The sequence below is a fragment of the Sorex fumeus genome, unplaced genomic scaffold, assembly GCF_029834395.1.
Source record: "Sorex fumeus unplaced genomic scaffold, SorFum_2.1 ptg000095l, whole genome shotgun sequence".
Taxonomy (NCBI): Eukaryota; Metazoa; Chordata; class Mammalia; order Eulipotyphla; family Soricidae; genus Sorex; species Sorex fumeus.
This window is the reverse complement of record NW_026606152.1, coordinates 19,593,621-19,611,545: the sequence shown is the minus strand read 5'-3', so window position 1 is coordinate 19,611,545 and position 17,925 is coordinate 19,593,621. Positions and strand designations below refer to the sequence as shown.

The 17,925-nt window shown below is 38.6% G+C and overlaps 1 pseudogene; it reads right to left on the bottom strand.

The window, feature by feature from the left end:
- Nucleotides 1-17,531: 17,531 nt before the first annotated feature.
- LOC130040976 (uncharacterized) lies at nucleotides 17,532-17,625 on the bottom strand (annotated as a pseudogene).
- Between the last annotated feature and the right edge of the window lie 300 nt (nucleotides 17,626-17,925).

Sequence of the window (17,925 nt, the reverse complement as noted above, 5' to 3'; positions counted from 1 at the left end):
TGGAGGCTGTGTTTATGCCTCAGGGCCACTTTTGGAAAATAATGAAATTTGAGACACATCTCTAAAAGGTTTGGGTGGTCTAATCATAAATGATGCCTGGGGGTTGTGAACACATACACTGGGGAATGAACCTTCCAGATGAGTTGTAAACGCCCTCAGAGTCATTCAAGGATGACTCTTAACAGGGACCAAGCCAAGAGAACAGTTGCAGCATGAAGCCTGAAGATGAGCTCCTGGGAGATGCAAAGATAAGTCACCATGTCCTCTGGCCCTCTGTTCAGCACCCCTACCTGCACCATTTCCCTTATTCCCAACAATATTCAGAGTCGCTATCACGGTGACACTTTGCTAGCTAGTATCAACAATGAGGTTCATTGCCTCTGTAAGTCTTTGCATTTGTAAACTCCCCGCTGTGGTCAAGCCTGCTTTCAGGCAATGGCATCTGGACATTTGTAGCAGGGGGAGCTCAAATTATATTATCTTGAGGGGCTGCACTGTGGTCTTCCATGGTCCCTGGTGATTGTAGCCTTCTCTACACATCGCGTTTAACTGCATCTCACACAAGAACCAACGTTATAAGTGTTGTTGGGACTGTGTTGGGGGATGTACCGGACTAAGACATGCGCACTAGGTCACCACTCCCAAAGCGGTTGGTACCGCTTAACCTTGATCCTGGAAGTTGGTGGTGGAAAGAGATGGTCCTAGGAGAGTTAATGGGGTGATGGATGGATGGATGGCAAGGAAACCGTGAAGGGTAGGGAACTGCACAGCTGGTGATCATCATAGGAGAGTTGGTAGATGTGTTTTAATTACGTTAATGTTTTTTGAAAAAGATAAGCAAAACAAAAATATGAAAACATGATAGGTTCCAAAGAACAGGTTACATATAAGACCGAGAGAGCTGAAAGGGCGGTCATTCCTTCTGGAGCTTTCAATCATAACATTTACGAAAGTTTGTATTTTCACGTTACTTAGCTGTGGAGAGGAATAATGAGAAATAGAATGCCACCAGAAAAGCAAATTGAATGACCACCTTTCATAAAAGCCAGGTGAAAGGTGTTCACATGGATCCCAAATGCAAGTGGGTTAACAGGAACATATATTTAATTAAGTCTGCTTGGTACCAGTAACTACTTTTGTGGAAATGAAGGAAAACGAATGCAGTTTCTGACACACTGAGAATAAACTGAAAACAAATTTTCCCAGGAAAGGGTAGTTGACTGGTTGGGAACACAACAACTTGAATAGTGTTTTACTAACTTTCATGTGTGGCTAGAGGAAAATGATCCCAGTAAACTCTCGAAACTAACAAACTTCAACTCCCTTGAAGGAAAGTTGTATTCAGTGAGGAAAAAATGCTGAGAGAAAAGTCTGAAATGATGGAAAAGGAGACAATAAGTGGAAAAGGAAGGACTTGACATTTGGGTTCCTCTGAAAACAAAGCTTGAAACAAAAGATCTGGTCAGCACATGATTTACTGAGAACGGGATCTGAGAGGAAAAGAGTGATATCAGGGATGTGAACAAGGAACATCCAAATTAAGGAAGACTTTGCTAGCTGATTACCCCATGAGCAACATGGTTCCAAGACTACCAGAACTTACCAAGGAATTTACTTTAATTTTCTTTCTTTCATATGGTCAATTACAACATGTTTTTTTGCATAATTCAATGACACTTTGGAGTGTCCATTTCTTTCTCAATATTATTTTCACTTGTGTAAGCATCTTAAACAGCTGCTGGATAACAGAAGCATTTGATCAGACTTATTTTTTTACTATAAGTTTAGTTGAGATTCCGGAAAACTAGATCTAAAGTGAAGTTTGTTTTGATTAGTAGAAGTAGAATAGCGAGGACTAGGGATGGAATTAGAGATTATAGTGTACCATATTCAGTTCCTAATAGAAGAAGTCAAGGACAGTGTCCCAAATAGACTATTGAAAAAGATATCCATCTCCATTTAACATGGAAATTCAGCATAATTTATATTAAATTAAAAATGAATTAATATTCCTGTATTTGGTCTTTTAAAAACATTCAAGGTTGGTTAAGGAATCAAACACTGCCGATGAAATCATAACAACTTAATCATAAAATCCTGATTACTACTTAAGTGTCCAAGAATGTCAGTGCTAAGAATTATTTCCGTTGATCTCACTAGTGCATATGATAGGCATATGAATACATCTGTGTGAATAAATAATTGGTATCTAATTTAGAGTCTTACCATACATGATTGTGGGTATTGTTTAATAGTTATGTATATTTTCATAATTTTGCAATAAGATCTTGGGGTGTGAATCCTTGAATCTTAAATACCTTTTCGTATGTTCCAGCACTACCTCCTCCCACGTTAATTACTATATATATGACCTCCTAAGGAGTCATTGCTTTTTTCACTTTGTTTTAGTCTTTCTCTCTCTCTTTTCAAATGTGAGTTATCTGTTTCAAATCAAGGTGCATGTATTTGGTGTGGCAGTTTTAATCTTTAAGAGTTATTTATATTTTATTCATTTATTTTTTAATTGAATAACCATAAGATGGGCCATTACAAAGCTATTTTATGCAATTTAATTTTTAATCCTTTCAGTGAAGCCAGGGAAAATCTCTTACTCGGGAAATTCAGAATTTCCATATTTCAAGTGAATCAAAACTGATTGTTTTTGTATTTTTTTATTTTTTATTATTTTTTTGATAGAAACGGGACCACCAAATAATGGGTGTTGGGAGGATCCTCCCAGGATGGGAGATGCATGCTGAAATTAGACTCTAGACCGAACATGATTGCCACTCAATGCCTCTTTTGGTATTTTTTTAGATAATTGTTCCTCTCTTCTGTTTGCTTAGGTCCGGGACTTGGCCTCTCCCCTTGTTGTTCTTTCAAGAAGCCAGAGAGACATCTTAAGGCAGGAAGAGCAGCTCAGCGGCAGGGTCTCTTGGATGGGTTTGGTGCCATCTTCTTTCAGAAACTGATTTAGTGTTTCGTACCAATCTGAAAATGGCTTGGGATTTAAACTGAAGGTCACATATAGAACTGAGTGTTGAAAGGAGGAAAAGGATAAGCATGATAACCTTTCAGTACCTGTATTGCAAACCATAATGTGCAAAAGGAAAGAATGGGGGAGGGCAGGAGAAAGAGACAGACAGCGAGACAGACAGACACAGAGACAGACAGAGACAGACAGACAGACAGAGTCAGAGAGAGAAGAAAAGTGTCTGCCATAGAGCACAGAGGCTGGCTGGGGGTGGGTGGCAGGAGGGAAAATGGGGACATTAGAGGTTGGAAATGTACACTATCATGAAGGAATGGGTGTTGGAACACTATGATGGAAACTCAATCACAACTTTGTGGCTGTGTATCTGTGTAATTGTGCATTTAATTTAAAAATTTTAAGGAAAAAAATAAGATTTCAAATGAAAAATTTGAGAGATTTCTGATGAAACAGGCATTCTGGCAGAAACCTCACTGCTTGAACAACAATACTTTCAGAGAGGTCAATTTCAAAATTTCAAAAATTCCCATATTAAAGCAGTCAGAAGCAAAACCCCTGTTGTGTCCCCAGCCATAAGAGTGAGCTGCACACACTCTTTACGATAGCCAGAATCTGGGAATAACCTGAGTGCCCCATAAATGAAGACTGGTTAAAGAAACATTGGTACATTGACACAATGGAGTACTATGTAGGGGTTAGAAAAGATGAAGTCATGAAATTTACATACAAGTGGTACTACATGGAGAGTATCATGTTAAGCAAAACGAGTCAGAAAGAGAGGGACAGACAGAGCCAGATTGCATTCACCCGGAGAACATAAAATAACACAATAGGAAACCAACTCCAAGAGTGGCCGAGGTTAGTGTCAGGAATTTTTCTTCATAGCTTGGAGACCAACCACACTCGCTAGCAGAAAAGGCAGCTCAGATAGAGAATGGAGCACCAAATAAAGGGTGTTGGGCGGATCCTCCCAGGATTGGACAGCATGCTGAACATAGAATATAGACCAAACATGATTGTCACTCAATGCCTCTTTTGCAAACCACAACACCTAAGAGGAGAGAGAGAACCAAAGGGAATGGCCTGCCACAGAGTCTGGGTGGGTTGAGGGAATGGGAGATGGGAGGGAGACTGGGGCCCATTGGTGGTTGGAAATGGGCACTGGTGATGGGATGGGTATTTGATCATTGTAACATTGAAACCCAAGCACAAAAATTTGTAAGTCTACAGCTGTACCTCATGGTGTCTCAGTAATAAAAATTTAGAAATTAAAAATAAAAAAATTGGAACTTAATCACTTAATCACTTAACTTTCCATTAGTCGTCAATTTGCATGAGCAGACGCCAGTAACGTCTCCATTTGTCCCTGTCGCATGCTAGTGTAGCACAACGGCATCTGTTCGCTCCAGAAACATGAATGGCCCCAAACCAATTGTTCATGATATTGACGAAGAAGTCTGACCATCTGGAAGGTGGGCGGCCACGCGGTCTTTTGACATCCCATGGAATCCAGTCGGTAACAGCTCTAGTCCAGCGGTCCTCTTTAAATCTCATTACGTGACCAGCCCATCTGATTTTCGACACCTTGGCAAATGAGACAGTGTCCCTGATTCTTGATCGTCGATGGATGTCAGAACTCCGGATTCGTTCTCTCATTTGAGTGAAACGTGATATTCCAAGCATAGCTCTTTCTATTCTTCTTTGGGAGACCTGAATAGCATTCTCATCCTGTTTGCCTAGGGCCCAGGTCTCTGAGGTTTATGTTAATGCAGGAAGAACAGTGGAATCAAAGAGATGTGCCCGGAGCCGGAGGTTCTTCATCCTCTTAGCTATTTCTTCGACGTTCTTGAAGGCGTTCCAAGCCGCTCTCTTCCTCCTGCTCAGCTCGGGTGCCAGGTCATTTCTCATGTTGACCTCTCGACCTAGGTACACATAGCTGTTGCATTCGGAGATGGTCGTTCCATTGAGAGCGAATGGGGCGTCAGGAACAAGGCTGTTTCTCATAAACATTGTCTTCGTAAGATTCAGCTGTAGTCCTACCTTTCCACACTCACGGTCAAAGTCGGCCAGCATTTGTGCCGCTTGGCTGATGTTTGGTGTTATTAAAACAATGTCATCAGCAAAGCGGAGGTGGTGTAGTTGCCGACCATCTATCTTCACTCCCATTCCTTCCCATTCCAGTTGTCGCATGATGTTCTCGAGGGAGGCTCTGAAGAGTTTTGGTGAAATGGTATCACCCTGCCGCACCCCTCTCTTGACATCAACGATCACTTCTTTGTAGAATGGTGAGATCCTGGTAGTGAATCCGCAATACAGCTCACCGAGGATCCTGATGTATTGGGCTTGAATGCCCTGATTGGCTAGGGCTTCAATGACCGCTTCCGTCTCAAGAGAATCAAAGGCCTTCTTTAAATCAATGAACGTCAAACAGAGCGGCATATTGAACGCTCGAGAAACCTCAATGAGCTTGGTTATTGTGTGGATATGGTTGATGGTGCTGAATCCTTTGCGGAACCCTGCTTGCTTGCATGGTTGTCCTTCATCTAGTGTTCTGCCAATCCTATTTAGGATGACTTGAGTGAACAACTTGTAGATGACAGACAATAGGCAGATCGGAATAGTTGCCAATGTCATGGATGTCTCCCTTCTTGAACAGTAGTACGGTCCTGCTGGTTTTCCATTGGGAAGGAACATTGCATTCAGACAGGTAGCGAGTGAAGAGCCGAGCCAGTGTATTGATGAGTACTGATGGCAGGTTCTTCAGTTGTTCAGGTCTGACCTTGTCTGGGCCGGGTGCTGTTTGTTTCTTTACCAATGAAATGGCGTGTTGGATTTCAGAAGGGAGAACGTTGGGAATAACATATCCATCCTGTGGAATTTGGTATGTCGGCAAGTGGACATGGCTATCGAAGAGATTTGAGTAGAAGTCATAGGTAATCTTCTCCATTGCCGTTCTGGAGGATGTGATGGATCCATCAGGACATCGGAGGGCAGTCATCTTGGTCTTATAGTTGGCGAAGGACAGGCGGGCCTTACGAATACTTTTCCCGGCTTCTGCCGCATCTACCAGTACTTCTGCTCTTCTCTCTTTGAGGTCTTCCTTGATTGCATCTCTGCACTGCTTTGAAAGCTCGGACATTAGCTTGCGGTTGTCTGAGGCATGCGCCAAATCACGCTGACGAATTAGCTCAAGAGTTTTCGAAGATAGGCGATTTTTTGTGGCTATCTCTCTCTTGGCGTTCCTCGCACATTCATGGAGGTGCTGAACCAGTCGATCATATTCCTCGTCATTGTTGTCAACAATGGCATCTTCCCATGTTGTTGCAATAGTACCAAAGAGTTCCCAGTGTGTGGTCATTCTGGGAGTTCTCTTTTTGAACTTTGCAGCCCTTTCTCCCCACTCTGTGAAGTAGAATTTTGCACGAAGGAGACGGTGGTCCGATGCCGTTCGAAATTTTGGGACAACAGCGACATCAGTCAGGCAAAACCGTCGATTGAATATGATGTGGTCTATTTCGTTGTGGAATCGTCCACCGGGAGACTCCCATGTCCATGTTTAGATTCTGCCCTCTGGAACTGTGAGTTACCATGAATGGTCTTGGTCGACATGATGAACTCAGACAGTCTCTCACACTGTTCGTTCCATTCTAGGCCATGGGTCCCGATGTGAAGTTCTTCAGCTGATCTTCTCGGTCCTATCTTGGCATTAAAATCACCCACAATGATCTTGTAGAAGGTGTGGTCTTCTTTATAGAACTTCTCTAGTTCCATGTAGAACTTCTCGGTTTCTCTTTCATCATAATGAGATGTTGGTACGTAGACAACGAAGATAGAAACTGCAGGCAGTGAGCCACATCTATTCAAATGTCAAAATCCGTTTCGGGTTGCTAGGCATTCAAATGAATCAATGCTTTTGGCCAAGTTTGTGTTGACAAGGACACCGACGCCTCCAACCCCTCTTTTATCGCAAATTCCGAGGAACAATTTTTCTCCAGTGTCGAAAACGGCATGGTGAGATTCGTGCCTTCTTGTCTCGGTCAGACCAATGATGTCGTACTTGATCATTCGCGCTCGTACCATTAGGTCCTCGATGGATGCATCTGGTGCTAGAGTACGTGCATTGAAAGTACAGACAATCAATTTTGTCTTCCTCGTTGTGGCAGCCTAGGTCGGCCTTGAGATTTTGTCGGCCTCTCCTTTCTCATCCTTCTCAGTGCTGCCATGTCGGTGAAGCCTTCGGGATTAGGTGAATGTACATGATAAAGGGTTAGTGTACATGATAGTCATATGAATACACCTGTGTGAATATATCGCTGGTATCTAGAGAATAGATATATAGAAATTAGATCACATAGCTGAGTGTGATCTCAACTATTCTACACACTCCCATGCCCCACACACCCAAAGACATGTACTAATCCTTATAGATCCATGACTTTTCCTCCTCCCCTCTCCCAGAGTCTTTTAAAATTACTTTTCAAGAACTAATGTAATGCGCTTTAGAAAATATTGAGTTAAACTTAATTGTTGTCATTTATCTTTTATATAGAGAAACAAGAAAATCTTATTAAAAGTGTATTTTTGTATTCTTTGAAAATGGTAATAAGAACATTATCATTGAGTCCCTTAATATACATTATATAAAGAATTTTCTGAGAAATTCCCTGTACAAATCAATACTCGAAGAAATAAATGACTTCTCTGAATGAGGATGGACTGGGACATTTCAAAGTATCAATCAGTGAATCAAAGCTGAATCATAGCATCCTATAGCTAAAAATGAGCTTGATTTAATCTAGTCAACACCATTACATTTTTTTCTTATACCAGCTGATAGCACTTTTAATTTTTTAGTTTTTGTTTATTTACTTTTATTAGTGAAACACCATGAGGTACAGTTGTAGACTTACATACCTTTGTACTTGGGTTTCAGTTTTACAAGAATCAAGTACCCATCTCTCCACCAGTGCCCATTCTCCACCACCAAGGAACCCAGTGTCCCTCCCACCCCCCATCTCCCCCACTTTGCCCCAACTCAGGGCATTCACTTTTGCTTTTTCTTTGTTTTAGGGTGTTGTTGTTTGCAATGGAGATCAATACCATTACATTTTCTAAGAAGAACATAGGCCCCTATATGTTCAAGCACTACTACTGTCCTGCGGTTCTTCCCACCATGTACCCTGCTCCAAGACAGCCCTTTGGAAATATGCTGGGAAGGACAACTGGATGTTCCATTCCTCACACTGACCTGGAAATCTCTTGCTGATTCTCAACCACATCAACTATTCATTTGTTGCCTGATATCACCTCCTGTCCTTTATTTTTTAAAAAAAATATTTGATTTGTTTCTGGAATATAAAGAAAAAAATTAAATTGACCAATAAACAAAAGCAAAATCAAACCTTTGCACTCTGACATCAAAATCGTCCTTATAGGAGGGGAAGTAAATGACTGAAATGGGTAGGGGAGTGTTGTTAGTTAGTTGTGGACAGTAGCTGGATATTTGACAGTGCATGGAGATCAGGAACTCTGTACTTGAAGGGAATACAGTTTGTAAACTTGTCATCACAATTATATGTCCATATGAAATTCATCTACATATGCTTTGTGCCTTCCTTGCATGTATGTGTTGTGCATTCCTTTATAATGGCCTCAGAAATGCATCTGAGGGGATTCAGAAAATTAGTTGAGCCCCAAGTATGGGGAGAGAAGTAGTAAATAATTGGAGGAGGAAGAAATATGAGTTGGAGCTTAAGAGCCGTGTAAGAGGAATATATAGATATGTATGTGTGTGTAAATACACATATATATGTATAAATATATATATGGGCTGGAGCCATAGCACAGTGGGTAAGACGTTTGCCTTACACGTGGCCAACCTGGGTTTGGTTGCTCTCCTCCTCTCAGAGAGCCCGGCAAGCTACTGAGAGTAACCCTCCCTCATGGCAAAGCCTGGCAAGCTACCTGTGAAGTATTCGACATGCCAAGAACAGTAACAACAAGTCTCACCATAGGGACGTTTCTGGTGCCTGCTCGAGCAAATCAGTGAAAAATGGGAGGACAGTGCTACTGTGCTATGGTTAATTCAAACGTTGTTTATGTAAAATATGAAAGAATTAAATAAATATGCTATAAAGCTGACTACACCTATTATATTAATATAACTTAAAATAGTGTTTAGAAATTAAGTTGAAGAATTTGAAGGCTATAGAAAGATATTGACAATATATCAAGAAACACATGGATTTTTGAGGAGCAAGAACACGGAGCTGTTGTCCTTTTTTAAGGTTATTAATTTTGGCATTTATAGAATATGCTTTCCCTGAGTTTTTGTTAATAGCTTCCGTTTTTTAGAAAGCATATAATAAATTATATTTTTTAAAAAAATAAAAAAAGTTCTGTTAGTGAGTGAATTCTGTATGTTTGGAACCTGGGAAGTATTTTCCTATGTAAGCTACATTAAACATGATATTTATAACAGAAATACCATCTGCAGTACTATTCACAATAGTCAGAAGAAACTATGTTATACCTACACAATTGAATACTACGCAGTTGGCAGGAAACTGACATCATGAAATTTGCTTATAAATGGATGTACAGGGAAGAATATCATGTTCAATGAAATCAGTCAGAAGGAAAGGGGTATACTGATTGGACTACCCCATTTTTTGGATATAAAAAACCAGAATATGAGACTAATACCCAAGGATAGCAGAAACACAGGCCAGGAGAATTGGTCAATGGTTGGACGCTTGCCACAAGTGCTGAAGGCAAGCATTTGGAATAAAGAAGGGACCGCTATGACAATGATAGTTGGAAGTGATTACTCTGGGTGAGAACTGAGTCCTGAAAGTAGGTAAAGGAATAAACGTGAGAACCTCTCCCTCTCTCTATTACAATCCATAATAGCCAAAGGATGTGTGAGTGTGTGTGTGTGTGTGTGAGAGAGAGAGAGAGAGAGAGAGAGAGAGAGAGAGAGAGAGAGAGAGAGAGAGAGAGAGTGAGAGAGAGAGAGAGAGGTGCCTGCAATAGTGTAGAGACAGAAGTCTGTCAGGTGGGGTTTGGGGTTGGGACAGGGAGTCTTGGGAGAGAAACTGGGGACATTAGCAATGGAACTGTATACTAGTGGAGGTTAGGTGTTAAAATATCCTATGATTGAAACTGAATCATGAAAAGGTTTGTAATATGTGTCTCCTGCAGATTCAATACAAAAACATGATATTTAGATTCTACTACCATGACTAACCTATGAATTTGCTGAAAATTATTTTTATCACCTTGGCTGGGCTCATTGCATGGATGTCTGTGTGGTAAAACTTTTTCATTTTATGCGGACTGAAGAGACAAAAATCATAGGGTTGGGACTTCTGGTGGAAGGAGAGAAGAGCACAAAACACCCTGTTGACCACACCTCAGCAGGGTAACCTAACTTGCCTAATGACAGACCTCCTTCACTGATTTCTTCTTTTGTAATGTGGAAAAATGAAAAGACTTTGCAGGCTGACAAGGGGTTGTCTCCTCCAGTTCTCACTATTTTCCTTTCGATCAGAATTGTTTAAAGATTATTTGAAAAATTTGGAGCTTAATGATTTGTTCTCATATATTTCCCCTACATGGTGTCAGTGGGCATTGATCCAGGAAGGCCAGCATGAAAAAGTTGAGGTGTTTGTCTTAACCACCAATGCCAAGACTACTGTAAGTATGGAATCCAAAGTACAATAGTAAAAATTCAAAATGTGTTTGTCAAGGAAATCAGTGGGAATGCAGGGAGAAATGGGTAATTTTTGGTGGAGGGATGCAGACACTGGTTGTGTGATTAGAATTGAAATATTGTATGACAAATCTCCAATATAAATGACTTTGAAAATCAAAATTGCCTAAATTTTAAAAAAAAGGAGAAGTCAACTTATGTCTATATTTCAAGAAGGCTTGTCTTGGCAAATTTTGGCAGGGAGACCATAGTTGGTAGAGAGAGGGAGAAAGAAAGGGACAGTTGACAGTTGGGAAGAGAAGCCTGGATATCATGGAAGAGATGAAAGCTGATCTCAGAAGATTTGGAGCCATCAGAGTTTAGAGAGTTAAATGGTGAGAACATTGCAGTTTAGATACTTAAATAGTGAGATTGGTTTCATTCATCAGCACTCTATACATAGAAAGAGTTCAAAGACCTCACAGATATTCAGGCTATAATAACTAACAAGGGAAGAGTTTTTTTGTCTGAAGCACTATGTAAGGATAATATATTGCCAGGAAGAATGATAAGAAGTTGTTTCTCTTTTTCACAGATTAATATATTAGAGATGAAAACTTTTATACAAAGGAATCTATGATCTTGTCCTGTTGCTCTGTTTTCTTGTCATCATTCCATTCTCCCCCATGACCCTACCTAATCAGGGCTCTCGACATTTCTCAGCAGTGTCACCACATAGCCTCAGAGCATGTTTTAACTGCAGGTAGCTCACAGCTCTCATGTTTGACACCATCCAAGCCAGAGCCATCCTTCTGAAACCAAGGATATTTGCTGAAGGCCCGTTCTTCCTTGAAGTGGCAGTCATGGTTTACCTCTTCTTAATCATATTGTTTACAAATTTAGATGTATATCACTATACTAGTGACAGGGATTTTCCAAACTATGGAAAGCATAAACATTTCCATTTCCCCCACGAATTTTGGGCTAGTTATTTTCTATCCACTGCTAATAATTTGTGATAATGAGGAAACAGAACTGAAGTAAAAACAGGGACATTTGTCAATTTGATCCCATGACTAATCATTCTTAGTATAAGTATATATTTCTAGAAAAAAAATGCAGAAGAAAATGAGTTGGTTGCTAGCAAAGAATGCCAAACCTCTGACAAGAAATCCTTTGAAAATAAAAATTCTGACTATGGACTGAACATAATTACAATTTAATGCCTCTTTTGCAGACTACAACACCCAAAAGGAGAGAGAGAACAAAAGGGAATGCCCTGCCACAGAGGCAGGGTGGGATGGGGGGGATTGGTGTGGGAGGGATACTGGAATACATGGTGGTGGAAAATGGGCACTGGCGGAAGAATGGGCATGTGATCATTGTATAATCAAAACCCAAGCACAAAAATTTGTAAATGTACAACTGTACATCATGGTGTTTCAGTAATAAAAATTTAAAAAAAATAAAATAAAATAAAAATTGTTTCATCTGCCAGAGTTCAGCAGATGGGAACCTGAGTGAAGGCAAAAGATTAAATTGGTTGACTTTTATTTTTCCTTGAGTATAGTAATTTGATTTTGGAGTCAATTTATATGAGAGTTCATCAAGATACAGAAATTTTTAGCGCTTCTCTTGTTTAAAAGTATAGTGATACACCATATCTCTATCTCACATTCTTTTTATTTCTGATAGTTTGACACAAAAGATACGTCATAATCATAGATAAATGTAAATTATTTAAATACTTTTTTGATTATTTAAAATTACCTTATAGAATTACATTATAGAATTTCATAAATTTTAGGATTATGCAGAATCAACTTGCATGTATCATATTACACTCACTACTGAAAGGCCTACTCTGTCATTCACCATTGTTCAGTTTTTCCACTTTGATTATACTTTTCGATCTGGTAACTAAATAGTCTCATAGTTCTAAAGTTTGTTTTTATTGCTTTGAAAAGATCAAAATTATGTAATTTTCAACATTGGATGAAACTAGAGGATATCATGCATGTAAAGTTAGCCTTAAGGAAAGGAACAGATACAGAGAGATTTTTCTCATATGTGGGATGTAAAGACACACAGCAAGGTAGCAACAAAAGTTCAAGAGCAATGTAAGGGGAGAACTGATCCACACAATTGGGTCAGGGGATTAGGAGGGAGGGATTCTGGGGGATTGGGTGAGAGGGAGGGTTTGTTCTTTGAGAGAATGAGGAGTGTCATGTTGGAATTATGTGTATGAGAAACCATTGTTAATTGAATTATATATCATAAAATATAAATAATGTTTAGAGGTTTGTCTGTCTCATTTTATTTTTTTAATTTGTTTTCTCCATATTCCACATATGCCTGAATTTGTAGGATGCCTATCTTTCTCTGCCTGGTTTTTGTCAATAAACATAATTTCCTCATGTTATACATTTTATATACAAATAATAAGAAGATTTCACTTCATACAACTGAGTAGTATTCCATGGCTTTACCACCTTTCATTTTCAAAATTTGTGGTTTAAAAGATACAAATATTGGTTTTAAGAATGCTCTGGGGTTTTAAAATTTTAGTTTAGTGAAACAAAATATATTTTATTGAAAAACCCTTAGAAACTTGTGAAACAGTTGTAGGGTGGAATGGATTGTATGTTCAAGCGAGAACAGTCATTTAACAAAACAAGCAAAGAGAGACATAGAGAAAGGAAGCACGGTATTTCTTCAAGGGAGAACACAAGTTTGAGGAACAAGCCCACTCTGGTAGTTTAGGAATAAGAACTTGGATTGGTATGAACTTAACTTGTGCACTTTAGGGGAGAACCTGAGTGAAACTATTATAAGTACGTTCAGGATCATTATACACTGGAGTCTGCACTTGGACTGAGGAGGGTAGAGATTTATTTGGGGAGACCGGACTATAGAGAACAGTAATATTATAACATTAATGATAGTATCTTACCGTGGGATTCCAAAAAATCTGTAACAGTGGCGTCAGAAATGATAACATTCTTAGGTATTTGGGTTTCCTGTGGAAACAACGGGAAAGCTGAGTTTATGCTCTGGATGCCTCCAACTGAAACAAGGTCAACAAGTCATGAATGAAAAATTTCAAGTTAAATGGATCAAGGATTCTGATCCCAGTGGAAGGCTAGCTTTCGGGTGGACAATTTCTACTGATGGCCTGATGTAGGTTCTGATCCTGGGATACGTAACAGAAAGGAGGTAGTGACAGGTATCCTCAGAAGTGAAGCCTCTGAGACAGAATTCATTCATGCCAACTTATGGGTTATCAATGTTTGCTCATGGGTGCTACCATTATAACATGCCATTCAATGGTTCTGTGGTTTCAATTTACTGTGTCAATGTAAAGATGAAGTTTCCAAATGGAAGGTAAAAATCTGAGGCACTCAAGATGATGAATTATGGGGAGGGGGGGAGCTGGAGCTATAGTACAGCAGGTAGGGCATTTGCCTTGCACACGGCATACCCAGGTTAGATTCCCAGCATCCTGTATGGTCCCCCCAAGCACTGTGAGGAGTAATTCCTGAGTGCAGAGCCAGGAGTAACCACTGTGCATCGCCACGTGTGTCCCAAAAACGCAAAGAATGATGATCTGGGATTGATCCTTAGCATTGCAAACGGCATTATTTTTTAATTTTTAATTTTTTTCTTTCTTTCTTGCTTGCTTGCTCCCTTGCTTGCTTTTTTGTTTTTTGGATCGCACCTGGGTATGTATAGGGATTATTTTTTATTTTTAAAAAAACTTATAAGTTTACCTTTTTACCTGTGGTTTAAAAGTAAATCTAAAATATTTTAGAATAAATATATGTGAAGAAGAATAAAATTCACGGGAACTATTTAGTGTTCTTAATGATACAGGAGTCAGAATTTTGAGCTTAATTGTATGGGTATTGCATAAATAATTTTTCCCCATTATGTGGACTGTCTTTCGATCATGGTCACCATTTTTTCTGAGTTGCAGAAACTTCTTAGTTTAATGTAGTCTCATTTGTTTATCTTCACTTCCTCTTCCTTGGTCAGTGGTGTTTCATTCTAGAAGTTTCCCTTAGCTTTAATGTCATGAAGGGATCTTCCCACATTTTTCTCCATATATCTTAAGAATTCAAGTATGATAGTGAGGTCTTTAATACATTTTATTCTGAGTTTGTGCCTGGCACTATAAAGAGGTCTGAGTTCATTTTTTTTGCATATTGCTGTCCAGTTTTCCCAGCACCAGTTGCTGAAGAGACTTCCTAGCTCAACTTCATATTTCTTGAGCCTTTAAGAAAGATTAGGTAATAATAATCTGAGGGCCAGCGTCAGGATAGTTGACTATATTCCATTGATCTTAGGCCTGTCTTTATCTGAATATCATGATATTTTGATTACTAAAACTTTGTAGTAGGGTTTGTAGTTGGGGAAGGTGTTCCCTTCTTCTTTTTACCAAAGATTGCTTTAGCTCTTTATGGGAGTTTATGGTTTTGTATGAGTTTCAAGAGTGTTTAATCTATTTATTTGAAAAATGTTATGGGTATCCTTATAGAAAGTGCATTAAATCTTTATAGAGCTTTGGGGTGTATTGCCATTTTGACAGTGTTAAACCTCTCAATCCATGAGCATGGGATGAGATTCCATTTCCTCATAATACTCTCTTATTTCGTGAAGTAGTGTTTTGTAGGTTTTTTTTTTTTGGTATAGTTCCTTAACCTTTTTAGTTGATTCTATTATACTCTATTTTCTGAGGTATTATTGTGAATGGGATTGTTTTTCTCTATCTCTTTTTTCTCTTTCATTATTAATATATGGGAAAGCCATGGAGTACCAGATATTGATTTTGTAATATGCTACTTTTCTAAACAAATCTGTTGTTCCCAGGAGCTTTTTTGTAGATTCTTTGGGATTTTATAAGTATAGTATCATGTCATCTCCAAATAGTAAAAGCTTGAGTTCTTCCTTTTTTATATGGATGCCCTTGATATCTTTTTTTTTTTTTTTACCGAAATCATATGGCAAGTACTTTAAGTACTATGTTGAATAGGAGTGGTGAGAGTGGGTAACTTGTTTTGTGCCTGATTGTATTCTGGGATTCTATTTCTTTGATTTCTGCTCCAAGACTTTGGATTTTCCCCCTTGAGAATAATGCTTGCTGTGGGTTTGTGGTAATTTGCTTTGATTAGATTGAGGAAAGTACTTTCAACTCCAATTTTGTTGAGAGTTTTTCATCATGAATGGGTGCTGGATCTTATCAAATGCTTTATCTACATCTATTGATATAATCATATGACTTTTATCTTTATTTTATTGAGATGGTGTATTCTGTTAATTGACTAGAGAATGTTAAGCAATCCTTGCATCCCCAAGATAAACCTACTTGGTCATAGTGTGTGATCTTTTGTTGAGTTTCTGGATTCTCTTTGCTGGTATTTTCTTGAAAATCTTTGTATCTGTATTCATCAAGGAAATAGGTCTGTAATTTTCTTTTTTTGTGGTATCTCTATCGATTTGAGTATTAGGGTGATCTTTGCCTCATAGAAACTATTTGGGAGTATTTCTGTTTCTTCACTTTCCTGGAAAATCTTAAAAATGTTGGAAGCAGTTTCTCTTTAAAGGTTTGAAGTAGTTCAATATTGAATCCATCTGGGCCATGGATTCTGTTTGCATGTGTACTTTTGACCATCATTTCAATTTCCTTGTTAGTGATAGGTTCAAGTATTCCAAATCTTCTTGGTTCAGCCTTGGGAGGCAATTGGAATCCAATAATTTATCAAATTTTTTCAAGATTCTCTCATTTCGTGCTGCAAAGATTCTCAAAATAATCTCTGATGATCCTATGGATTTCTGTACTTTCTATTAGGATAGTCCCCTTTGCATTTCTGATTCGATTTATTAGAATTCTTTCTCTTTGTTTCATTGAGACGCTTCTCATGGTTTATTGATCTTATTTATTTTCTCAAAGAACCAGCTTTTGCTTTTATTGGTCTTTTGGATTGTATTTTGGGATTCTAGCTCATTGATGTCTGGTACAAGTTTTATTATTTCCTTCCTCCAGCCTAGTTTGGACTACTTTTCTTGGTCATTTTCCAAAATCTTGAGCTCTAATTTATTCATGTAGGCCCTTTCTTTCTTCCTGATGAATTCTGGCAGATCTATAATCTTTCCTCTTAACACTGCTTTTGCTGTGTCCCACAAGTTCTGTTAGCTCGTGTCCTCATTCTCATTTGTTTCTGGAAACTTTTTATTTCCTCTTTGATTTCTTTTCTAAGCCAATGGTTGTTCATTACTTCCCTTAAAGAAAAGATTTCCTTGCTGAGATTCAGTCTGTTTGATCTATGGAGAAGTGACAAAGAAGTGTTGAAATCTCCTTCTAGTATTGTGTTGCTATCAATGTTTTTCTATAAGTCAATTAGAAGTTGTTTTAAGTATTTTGCTGGTCTGTCATTAGGATCATATACATTGAGGAGGGTGAGTTCTTTCTGATGTACATATCCCATGATCATTAAGAAATGACCTTCACTGTCTCTGATAACCTTTAGCCTGAAGTCCATGTGGTCTGATACTAGTATGGCCACTCCAGCTTTGTGGAGGTCATATTTTCTTCAAAACTTATTTCCCACTCTTTTACTTTTAGCCCATGGGTGCTTTGATTGTTCAGACGTGTTTCTTGCAGGCAGCAGATCGTTGGTTTCAGTTTTCTAATTCATCTTCCTATTCTGTGCCTCTGAATTGGCACATTTAGTCTATTGACATTGAGAGAGATTGTTGTGATGGGGACTTGTGCTCTCTTTATGTAGAATTTTTGTACTTGTGGGGATTTTCTTAGCTTAAAGTAGACCTGGTCATTCTTCTTGCAACAAAAATATGGAATGCTTTACAAGTTTGCATATCATCTCTGTGCAAGGACCATGCTCATCATTTTATCATTTCAATTTTAGTAAATGTGTTAAACTTAGTAGGAGTTAATTTTTCCATATTTTCTCTTCTTATTACTTTGAGTGTTGTCCTTCCTCACTCCTATGACAGACAATGATTCCTAATCAAGGAATGTATTTCAAAGCAGCATGCATAAATAGATTTAGAAATTTAATGTCCCAGAAAGAAAAATATGGTTTTTACCATATTATCTTTTACCATACCCTAGGCATCAGTTTTACAAAATAATTCTTTTGGAAGATGGTATATGAGGTTGTTTAATGTCGTTCCCTGAAACCTTAATTAAGACCATTAAACTAGAGCCTTTTGCTGTTCT